The sequence below is a fragment of the Bombus vancouverensis genome, unplaced genomic scaffold (genome assembly GCF_051014615.1).
Source record: "Bombus vancouverensis nearcticus unplaced genomic scaffold, iyBomVanc1_principal scaffold0046, whole genome shotgun sequence".
Taxonomy (NCBI): Eukaryota; Metazoa; Arthropoda; class Insecta; order Hymenoptera; family Apidae; genus Bombus; species Bombus vancouverensis.
Genome location: NW_027468937.1, coordinates 100,794 through 112,525, shown reverse-complemented (window position 1 = coordinate 112,525; position 11,732 = coordinate 100,794). Strand labels below are relative to the sequence as shown.

Sequence of the window (11,732 nt, the reverse complement as noted above, 5' to 3'; positions counted from 1 at the left end):
CGCGCGTGAATCTAGCAGGATTATAATGTAACAGGAGCACAACAAAGTGGAAACTTGTAATGAACAAGGAAGAACATACTGCCAAAGAAACTCTTTTTCTCCATTTTCTTTCGTAGAATTATATTTCACTTGCGAGTATTATAGCATGTCTGCCTTTGATACAAAAATCATAAAAGGTTTACGTATCTACACGTATATTTACACTGTATGAACGAGTATTACAAGCATGCATTATCGACAAATAGATCCACGTTCGAGATAAGAGTTCCTCGTTGATTCTTTCTCATGGTATAAATAACGAGAAATTATCAGGAAGTATGTAATAACGTTACAGTAAAACTACTCGTATTTGTTAATTTTACACGCATGTATAACAGCTACAACGATATTCTTCGTTAAATCTCTCGTCGTTCGTCCAGTCGTATAGGCCAACGGGGCCTGGGGGCTCCGAAACCCCTGTGTCGTAATTTTCTTTCCTTTATTAACTTTATCCTTATTTTTAACTTAAGAATGCCCTTTTTCGTAGCCGGTCGTCATAATATCTCACAGTAAACCTTCCAAATATATCCCCTCATAAACCAACAAGACTCGCCAAGTCGTCAACAATCGACGTCCTTATTCTGTTTTGCTAATAGAATTTTTTTGGCTTTTGCAAGCGACTATCGTGCTAATTTATGAGCAATCGCTTTCTCCGCAATGTTTGCATTTTCCGAAGCTTCTGTTTGTGCAGCAGCTCTAGTGTTTTGTTCTCGTGTTTTTGTTCGAGTTATTCTAGTTGGTGCATCAATATCAACAGCAAGTTTTGGACTGTTCATGCCTGCCTGTTCAAATGCCTCAATTCTTTTTTTTACAGATACCTTGATATATTGATCCAATAGAGAATTCGATTTATACGTGTTTCTTATTTCCTGGAATCCTGTAATTGTATTCTTTTCCCTCGGAGATGGTTTTGTTGGAGTATTAAGTATCGAATCTTCGCTCGATGTCATAGATCTGTTCTGCCGTTTTTGTCGTTTTTTAATTCCTTGTTTCTTAATATTTGCTTTAGACTTTTTCGCTTCAGGGGATGACTCATCTTCTATGAGTAATTCATCAAACTCTTTGTTTATCATCGTTTCTTTTATCTGCTGCATCTTATCCTGCAATGTTATTGACGACGATGATGTAAATTTAGGTTCATTATTTTTTCCTATACTACTAGTCAAGTTTTTATTAATTACTACAGTTTCGTTTAATTTTATTGGTGATAAAGATTCTAATCTAATCTTCTGCGTACAAGTAGAATTGATGTCCATCGTGGAATTCATAAGAGAAGTAAATATCTCAAGTGCATTCTCGCACATTGAAAGTTCTTCAATATCATTTCCTGTTGGTGCGATTACTGTATCATCAATAGTATTAGAATTTTTACTCTCCGTGTTTTCACTCTGTGAAAAAATTCTCTTTATATTACTATTTCTTGTTGTCATTGAAGACTTTAATGGTTCCATCTTTTCTGGCTGTATTGCATCTTCCACTATAAAAAGATGATCCTGTGAATGTATCTGTGAAGTACCAGCGATCCTCCTTGAAATTGTTTCGCTTAAAACATTCTTTTCTGTTTTACTATGTTTTGTAGGACCTTGTGTGTTTTTTTCATCTGAACTACTTCTACCCCTTTCGTTTTTTTTTTAGATCGGTTTCCACATTTCCTCTAAAAATTTAGAATGTATTTAACAACGTTATAATAGTATCTATATGTCGGATTTGCACTGGGAGTAAGGTTGTGTGCGTCAAATGAATCTTCTCGAGAATTAGCCATTGGTACAGTACACACAGGTGTAGTTTATTGCAATGATAGAATAATTACAGTCTTGACAATTGATCACGGCGGTTGGGCACTCGCGACACTAGTGACGATGGTCTCAGGCTCAATAACGAATCCGCGGCCAACGGGATGACAAAAGAACGTACTCACAAAGTTTAAGTCTGGTTCTTTGTTAGTAAAACGTGAAATAACCACTGATCGCGAAGATGTTACTCTTTAATCGATGAGATCGCGAGCGAGAATGCCTTTCCCGTTCCGATGATGCCGCAGAGGAAAACTATCACGGGGTGTGTCTAAGGACACGAGATCATCGGATCCGTCGGGTATAGCCCTCGTTCCGAAAGTAAGGGAAATTGGCGTCGCTGTCAATTGGTCAGTTTGGGACAAAGACTGTCTGTCCGTTTGGAAAATCTTAATTGCCGGAAAAACCCAGGTTTTATAGCGGGTCCTCGGGCTAACTGGACCTGTGCTGTGTACGTGCCTCAACATCAGGTATTCATTGTCCGAAGGAACCGTTGGAATGTTTTACTGTCAAGTACCTCTATTGGTATTTCTTTTAATGAGGGTCATACTATAATTCCACACCTTTGTTAGGCGAAGTGCCCGTCCCGTTGACCGCGGCTACGTTCGGCGACGGATGGTCGCCTTGAGCCCAAGTTTATTATCACAAATCGCAAACAAGTACAATTGGGCAGGATGACGGCAAATTGTTTAATTACGACTGTAAACTTCAATTACAGTTTTACGGATTTTCCCGAAGTTCCAAAGGGAAGGCTCTGATGTCCTTTCATCTCCGACATGTATATTCGATATATCTTTGGTAATCATTGCTTTAATCTCATTCTTTGATCTAGTACTCATATTTAAAATCTACAAATAAATTCTTTATAAGTATTTAATATATATGTCGGAGAAGCGTCAGGAGTAGGGTTGTGGACGTTTGATAAATCTTCATTGGAATTGGCCATCGTTGGGTTATAACGAAGGTACGGTCTGTTAATACGAGTATGGATACTACCGACTTGACAATCAACCGTGGCGGTTGGACACTCGCGATACTAGTGATGTTGGTCTTAGGTTCAATAACGAATCCGCGGTCAACGGGAAGATAGATGTACGTGCTCACAAAAATCTAAGTCGTACTCTTTGCGAAAACGTGGAATATCCACCGAGCGTACAGACTCTAAGTAACTCGCTAATACGACCTCACGAGAGAATGACTCTCCGTCGCGATAATGCTGCAGAGGAAAGCTATGATGGGGCGTGTCCGAGGACACAAGATCATCGGATTCGTCGAGGATAGCCTTCGTTCAGAAGGTGAGGGAATTTGGCGTTGCTACTAATTGGTCAATTTCCATATCGGTGGTTAGAAAAAGATGCTAGCCGCCCTCGAGGGAAAGTTGCTAGTGGGAGACGCCGTTTGTTGAAAAATAGGGCTCTCCTATTTTCCCGTAGCTGGGACAAAGACTGTTTGTTTGAAGGACTTTAGTCAACTAAATTCTAAGATTTATGACGGGCCCTCAGCCTAGCTGAACATGTACAGATTCATCCCCTGAGCGCGGCTACGCTCGGCGACTGGCTGTCGCCTCGAGCCCAAGCTCACTATCACAACTCGCGAACAACTACAATCGGATTGAGTAACTACAATTGTTTAATCACAGCTATAGTGGACTCTAGATTACAATGTTGCGGGATTATCCAAAATTCCAAAGGCTCCGGTGTTCTTTTCATCTCCGACATATACATTAAACTACACTTTTTAATAATACATACCATAATTTAATATTGTGGTTGAAATTATGACATATATAAAATTAATACAAACACTTAACTTAGAAACATATGTAAATTATATAAAAAAAAATATTTATATGAAACAATAGTAAAATAATGGAGTAACGTTGAGAATAAAATCTAGTTTAATTATACATATATACCCTTTTAACAATTCCGTTCTTATCAATTTTATTAAATTTACAGTGAAGCTTACAATTACACTAATGTAAATGAATATTAACGTATATGTTTATTATTACACCAAATAAAAATGAAAGTAGTCTAATGAAAAATACAATATACTTTAATGGACATAAAACTAGTAAATAGCGAAGCATTTATTAATATTATTATAATATTTATTAATATTTACTTACCTTTTACGTTTGCACAAAAACTATGAAATTTTAAATATAAACATTTATAACAGAGATAAAGCAAGTCACAGAAATTAGCGTCTTTCAATGGCAAAATGCGTTCAAGGAAGTGAAACGATAATCTCCGTTTCGCGTCACAAGCGGAATTGTGCCAGTTTTGGTCCTTGAAAGTACATGTAGCGGCACATGAGCTAGAGGACAATTCAAATCATGTTGTTGTTTTTTTGCCTTGGAGTATCAATATCGTTAGGACATACATAATGTAATAGTAAATAAACTCCAGGCAAAACAATGTCGCCGCTACGTGCTACTGTCGAATGAAGACGAATTTGAATTTTCCGACTCTCCCCCGACCAGTTTAACTACAGTTTAACTACACCAGTTTAAACGGATTCAAATATATTTAGAATAAATAAAATAAATAAGAATAAACATAAATACCGTCGAGAGGCGCGCGTACAAATATATTCGCGAAGCTAGGGTATGATCACTCGCGAAAAACTCGATAACTGTAACTCGGATAATGTCTCGGATAATAACTCGTAGATATTGATCGATAATTCGTATATACTCTGTATATACTAACTCTCTCCTGATCGCGTCCGTTTATTTATATTGGGGGAGGGGGGGGGGGGGGGAGTCAGAAAATTTGAATTCATCTTAGATCGACGGTTGCCCATAACGGTGACTTTGCTTTGTTCGGAGTTTACCTATCGATATTTTTCGCCACGTCCTATGACTCATGTGCCGCTGCATCACCCCCTACCAGTGATAACGTGATTATTAGGTCATATTCGTAAAAAAATTATTTACACTATTCTCGCAAGTCGTCGCAATTTTAAAAGTTGAACATATACAATATATTCTGTGTCCGACAATTTACGGTTCTTACACGAAACCTGCCTGAAACCAATCGCGAAAACGGACTCTTCGCGCAGACCGCGTAACGTACTCATTCCTGGTGTTTTCTTCCGCTATTCGATTGTTCTTGTTTGCATCGCTTTCGTCGCGGGCGTTCGCTTAACCTACCGGAATCAGTACGTTACGAGATTCGGCGGTTTTTTCCTCTAAATCGTCCGGTACTACAAACGCGGGTTTTAATCGGTCTATGGACACGTCGCGATTACTTATTTTAATAATATAATTTTTTTTCATCCCTTTTTACAACTTTAAACGGCCCGTCGTGCCGCGGCTGTAAAGAGCCTTCTATCGCGTTATAGCGCAAGAAAACATACAGCGATGATTCTAGTTCTTTAAAAATGCAAATATTCTTTTCGCCATGACGAGTCACTGGGTATGGCCTGACCTTCTCCATCCGTTCTTTTAGCCGGTTCGCGTATTCCGAGTTGGCCCGCTGCTTGGTTGCTAAGAAACATTCCGCCGACAATCGTATGCCGGTGCCGTAAGTCATGTCGGCTGCCGTTGCATTTAGGCCCTCCTTTATCTCGGTTTGAATGCCTAATAGTACTATCGGCAGAATTTCGACCCAATTGCTCGTATCGTGTCACTCGATTGCCGCTTTCAGTTGTCTGTGTAGGCGCGGGATGATAGGCCGTCGTGCCTAAGTGCTTGACACCGACCAACCGGCATAACTCCTCAAACAGTCACGATTCAAATTGTCATCTTTGGTCGGTCGTTATTTTTAAGGGGACGCCGAAACGAGCTATGCAAGTCGAAAGGAGGGCCGAGGCAACGGGTGGCGCTTCCATATCAGCAATGGGAACGGCTTCGGGCCAACGCGAAAAACGATCGATACTCGTTAGACAATATCGACAACCTCGCGAATATTGCATGACGATAATGTCTAAGTGTATGTGTTCGAACCGGTCTGCTAACGTTCTTAACGTTCCGACGTGTGAGGATACATGCCTGGTGACTTTGCACCTTTGACACGGTATACATTGTCGCGTCCACGTTCGACAATCATTATTGATGGACGGCCAGACGAAACGCGTCGTCACCAATTTTTTCGTAGCTCGTATCCCCGGATGGGAAAGCCCATGCAGCGACTGAAATACAGTGCGTCGTAACGATTCCGGTACGTATGGTCGCAGGATTTCGCACGTACCTTATTGCGCGGATAAACACATATGTCGGCACCAGTGCCCACTAAAACCGAAATGTTCGTCAGCTTTTCCTTGACGCAGATGCGGCGGATTTCCAAGCCGTCGTCGTATGCCGCGTTTACGGACGGCTGGTCGCATTTCCCTATTTCCAATTGCACGGGGATCGACATTTTCGCGCGCGTTCTCGGAATGTCTGGTTATAATAGCACAGGCCGGAATCGTACGTTCTTTCTCGCGACCTCGATCTACTCCGACTTTTCAATCTCGATCGCCGACGCGAATAATGGTTGATACTCGTCGCACACATCTGAGCCATCAGTTGGTTCATCTGATCGCTTAACGTGTTGAAAACGGCGAGCCATGCTTGCTTCGATGCTTCATTTTGCGCTGGTGGATCGGTTATTATTGTGACTTTCTTTTGTTCGGAGTTTACCTATCGATATGTTTCGTTCATCAAGGCGGTGTCCGTGTTGCGAGGCACAACAACAACATGAGTCGCTCTCGATCCGCCTCGTCCTATGACTCTACCGACTATCTACCGAGTATTGATCAGTTACTCACAAGTTATCAGCGAGCGATTATACACTGTCTTAGCGAATCCGTTAGTACGAGTGTCTTTGCGAACATTATCTGTTCTTATTTATTTAATCATTTTAAAATATACTTGACGGTTTCTACAACGGGCAATCTCGTCTAATAAATTTCACGATCAACCATCCTCTACACACAAGTCCTCTAAATACATAACGACTTTCCAGTTCAATTTGGATCATTGCATTTAACGCCATCTATTCTCCCGGGCGCGTCATTTTTCTCTAGAATTTAAATTGCATCCGATGTAATTTGATTAGTCGAACAATTATCAATTTCCATAATTGTATCTTCACGTAAAATAATTTTCTGTTAGCGTCCGCGGTTGTAAAAATAACGATCAGGTATTGAGATATTTATACAATGGTATACTAACTGTTACGTCGCCTAAAACATTTGCACTCCAGCCCTCGCGACCGGACAACGTCCATTCGACTAAGGTAAACTCGTTCCTATTATTAAAATCAAATATGGCCCAAGCTGAACCGATCAGCACATTGCGGCGGAGACGAAACGCCTTAGTCAGCCGATTTGCAACTACGAAGCGTCAACTCGACGAATATGAAGCGTCTGGACGGGTAGACAAGAACTTTTTAATAGCTTGCCGTAAATCGTTCGACGAGAATGGGAGGAAGATCAGCGCGGTTAAAGATGAATTAGAAGCGTTAGATGAGGGGGAAATTGCTCGTGCAGATTCTTTATCGCAAGATCGTCTGGAGATTGAAATACGGATCCTAAATCTCTTTGACCAAATACCAGCAATAACCGCTTCGCCAACAAAGACACGCGATACATGCGGAAAACCGGAGTATCAAAACCAACAAGTGCCATCCTATCAACATCTGATGGATTTTCTCAAAACGGAAATCAACTCCTCTCTAAAGCAAAGGAAACAAAAGGGTCAACCCACAAACATCATCGTCACCGACAAAACACACCGCATGGGCGAACCTTTACCACAACCAGCAGGACGCTGGTGTGTCCGACCTGCAACGGACCCCACGAACTCAGATATTATAAGGTCTTCAAAGCCAAATCGGCCACAAAACGTTTTCAATTCATAAAAAAGGCATCGCTATGTACAAACTGTCTAGGCAGAGGACACTCGAGGACACAGTGTACAGCGAGTTCGTGTCATATCTGCGGGCAATGACACCATACTGACCTAAACCGACAACAAACACAGGCAGTTTCACGGTCGTCGAGCGGTTAGTCGTCGGGCAGCCGTTCATCGAGCGGTCGGTCGTCGGGCAGTCGTTCATCGCACAAACGATCCTCTAATGGACAATCGCCATCTGGATCATCGAAGTCGAGTTCGTTCCACCATGCGTGACGGACATCCGAATCTTCACAGAAACATACACCTTCGGCTCCAAGAGATACGAAAGTTCATGCTTCGTATGAGTCACGCCCATCACGGACCAAGGGCACCGCCTCAAACTCCTCGTCTAAATCCCAACCGGAGCAAAACTGACTAAAGAAACAGACCACAAAAAGGGGGACCGAGTTGACAAACACATCTCCAAACGTCACACTGCATCATGATCTGCTGGTCACAGCACAGATCGATGTGCTAGACAAAAGAGCATTACCAATCCGAGCCGAGCTAGACATTGGATATAGTATGAATTTCATGACTGAGAAATTCGCAAACTCCCTCGGCATGAAACGAAGGAGATGTTCGTGTTGGGTAGATGATACATTTATACTGTACATGTGAATGTGTGTGTAAGCATTAGAGGGCGTCCAGGTCTTAATAGAGACAAAAGACTGTTGCCAGATGTTAGAAGAATCTGGAAGAGTCGGTTGAGAACAAGCGTGCGTGCAACAAGGTTGTCGAGGTCTTCAGAGTGTAAGATATGTGCATAGCTGCTGTGTGTGAAATAAAGTAAACTATTTGTATTTCCGAATCCTTTCTTTACCTTAACAGTTCGGTCCCAATCGGCGCCCTCGACGACTTGACTACAGTCGCTAGGAGCCAGATAACGGCAACCATTGTTTCTATGGATGGCAAATATGAATGTACAGCAACGTTCTTAATAATCCCAACAATATCGTCGTTAGTCCCAGACTACCCAATCGATCGGTCCGCCATCCAGATACCCAAAAATCTAAGATTAGCCGATCCAGCATTCTACATACTAAGCCCAATCGAAATATTATTAAGTTCGAGACCAACTTTAGCATCATTATGTGTCGGGCAGAGCAAAATACCCCAATCCATGGATACTGAGTTGTGTTTGCAAAAGGTTCGATTCAGTTGGGTTATCGGGGGGAGCCCACCCGCTCAATCGATATACACACTCGTTTCACGCTACCACAACCGACATATAAGCGGATCTCGCACGATTTTGGGAAATCGATGAAGGACCATCCACCATACATTTATCGGAATCGAAATTGCAATGTGAAGAGCATTTCCGCAACCATGTCCAACGCAACAAGGAAGGGCAATACATCGTCGCCCTGCCATTCAACGAGAAGCTTCCCACGCTTGGGACGTTAAGGTCCGTTGCAATGAGTAGACTCGCCTCTCTTTATCGCCGATTCCAACGCGACAAGCAATTCGAAGCCGCGTATAGTATGGTGATCCAAGAGTATGCAGACTTGGATCACATGACGAAGATTACGCACAACCGTCCCTCAAACAATTGTTATTATTTGCCGCATCACTTCAACAACGTCCCCCCCCCCCATTTTATGTGATCAACCGCCGTGGAGGTCGTTGGCGGCCCTTCATATTCGCTTTCTCGTTGTACCATTCCGCAAGACTTTCACTACGCGGTACGGCTCAAGGAACTTTGACTGCAACTTCAGCCCAGGACCACCCTACGTCCTCTCGACCTTCACTAGATCCCCTGTCTTGTATGTTGTCGCCTTCTTGCGCCTCTTGTTAAACGTCCTTCGCCAACAAGAGGCCAGATTGATATCTCGTATTCGCACTACCTCAAATTTGCTCGTAGCCGCCTTATTCTCGCTTTTCCTTCGCGTCTTAGAACTAGGCCTTGTCTGTTCGACTCTATAGTTTGCACGATACTCTGTACATTCTACGAAAACTTCATCGCAACCATCCGTGTTGTTTCCACCCGACGTTACCGCGGTTATGTTCATCGCAACCGGCTCATCTCCCTCTGCCTATCGAAGATCGAGGGCCGAGGATGCCGAGAGCCCGTAAAAGGCCTGAGGTCATTCTTATCAAAGTAGGAGAGGGTAAGGAATGGCTGCAAGTTTACAAAGAGTTAATGGTAGCGAAGGACATCCTAAAGGAAAGATCTGGTATACGAAGCACAAGAGTTGATGATATTTTGATAGAGATGAGGACTGACAGCGATGTGGAAATTGCTGCCAATAAGCTAAATGAGCTCATAGGCGATAAGGTGCGAGCGACGCCTTTACAGGATAAGGTGTCGACCGAGATCAAGGAGGTGAATCCCCTGGTGAGTAGGGAGGAACTTGTTGAGGCCCTGATAAAAGAGCTCAAAATTAAAGATGGTGGAGAGGTGGAAGTGCAGATGATGCGAAGGGCGCCATGGGCACGCAATCGGCGATTATCGTCCTGCCAAAAGCGTATATCGACAATAGTGGCAATAACATCAAGATCAGGATCAAGAATTGCCACACTCGAGGTAGAACTCTGGAAAAATACATTAGAAACAACAACCTCAATATATTATCCACAGGAAGACCGACATATTGGCCGACAGACCTGAGCAAAATCCCTGACCTACTCAGTTTTGCAGTTACAAGGAGACTAAACGCAAATAAACTAAAAATAACACCCAGTCTCGAGCTTAGCTCCGATCATACACGCATAATAATTGCATACAGATACAAACCAATACTTTATAGCAATCCAGAGACACTACGCAACAAAACCACCAAATGGCAAACTTTTAAAGAAATAATCGAGAGCAAAACCAACTGCAACATCCCATTGGAAACACCCGAACGCATCGAACAGGCAGTGACAACATTGACAGAAACTATCCAAGAAGCAGCATGGGCAACCACTATACCTGAACCAACCAACAGACAAACAAAAATAATTCCAGCAGACATACCTGAAAAAATTAGAGAAAAAAGAAAAGCGAAAGCAAAATGGCAAAAACACAGAACAAAAGAAAAAAAAACACCTAAACAAACTCACAAAAGAAACAAAAAACGAAATAAAAGAGCATAGCAACAACGAGTTCACAAAGTTCATCGAGTCACTATCTGCTCACGAGAACTACAACTACTAGCTATGGAAAGCCACAAAAGGAGTAAAGAAGACAACAAAAATGGTACCAGCAATCAGAAGAGCAGACAACACATGGGCAAGAAGCAACGAAGAGCAAGCTGAAGAATTTTCCAACTACCTGTACAACACATTTACACCACATAATATCAACAACAGCAACACTCCACTATACAGCAAATGCACAGGCTCATTAACGAAATAATACTAGCATTAGAAAACAAACAATACTGTACAGCCCTCTTATATAGACATAGAGAAAGCATTTGACAAAATAAACCACGCAAGCCTATTACAAACAATCAGGAAACAATTCCCGGAGCAAATATACCAGTTAAGAAAATCTTACTTAAGCAGCAGGACCTTCGTAATAAAAATCAAGGACACATACTCGGAAGTTAAAGACATCAAGGCAGGGGTTCCGCACGGAAGCGTCTTAGGACCAATACTATACACACTATACACGGCCAACATACCAACAACTACCAATAGCAAAATACTGCCAATAACAAATTACTACAAGAACATGTCACAAAAATAGAAAAGTGGCTGCAAGATAAACAAATAACAGCAAACCCCGATAAATGCAACCATATTACATTCACACTGCGAAAACAGGCACCACCAAACATTCTACTGAACGGCACGCACATACCGCAAACAAGGCAAGTCAAATACCTAGGACTCCACCTAGAAACACAACTCACATGGAAACAGCATACAAAATCAATAATAGACAAAATACAGACAACAAGGAGACAAATGCATTGGCTAACAAGTCGAAAATCCAAATTAAGCATAAAAAATAAATTAAAAATATACAAAACGATCATAAAACCAATCTGGACGTAAGGAATACCACTATGGGGAACAGCAGC

The 11,732-nt window shown here is 42.0% G+C and overlaps 1 pseudogene; it reads right to left on the bottom strand.

The window, feature by feature from the left end:
• Window positions 1-599: 599 nt before the first annotated feature.
• LOC117166499 (uncharacterized) lies at window positions 600-5,371 on the bottom strand (annotated as a pseudogene).
• Window positions 5,372-11,732: the final 6,361 nt, after the last annotated feature.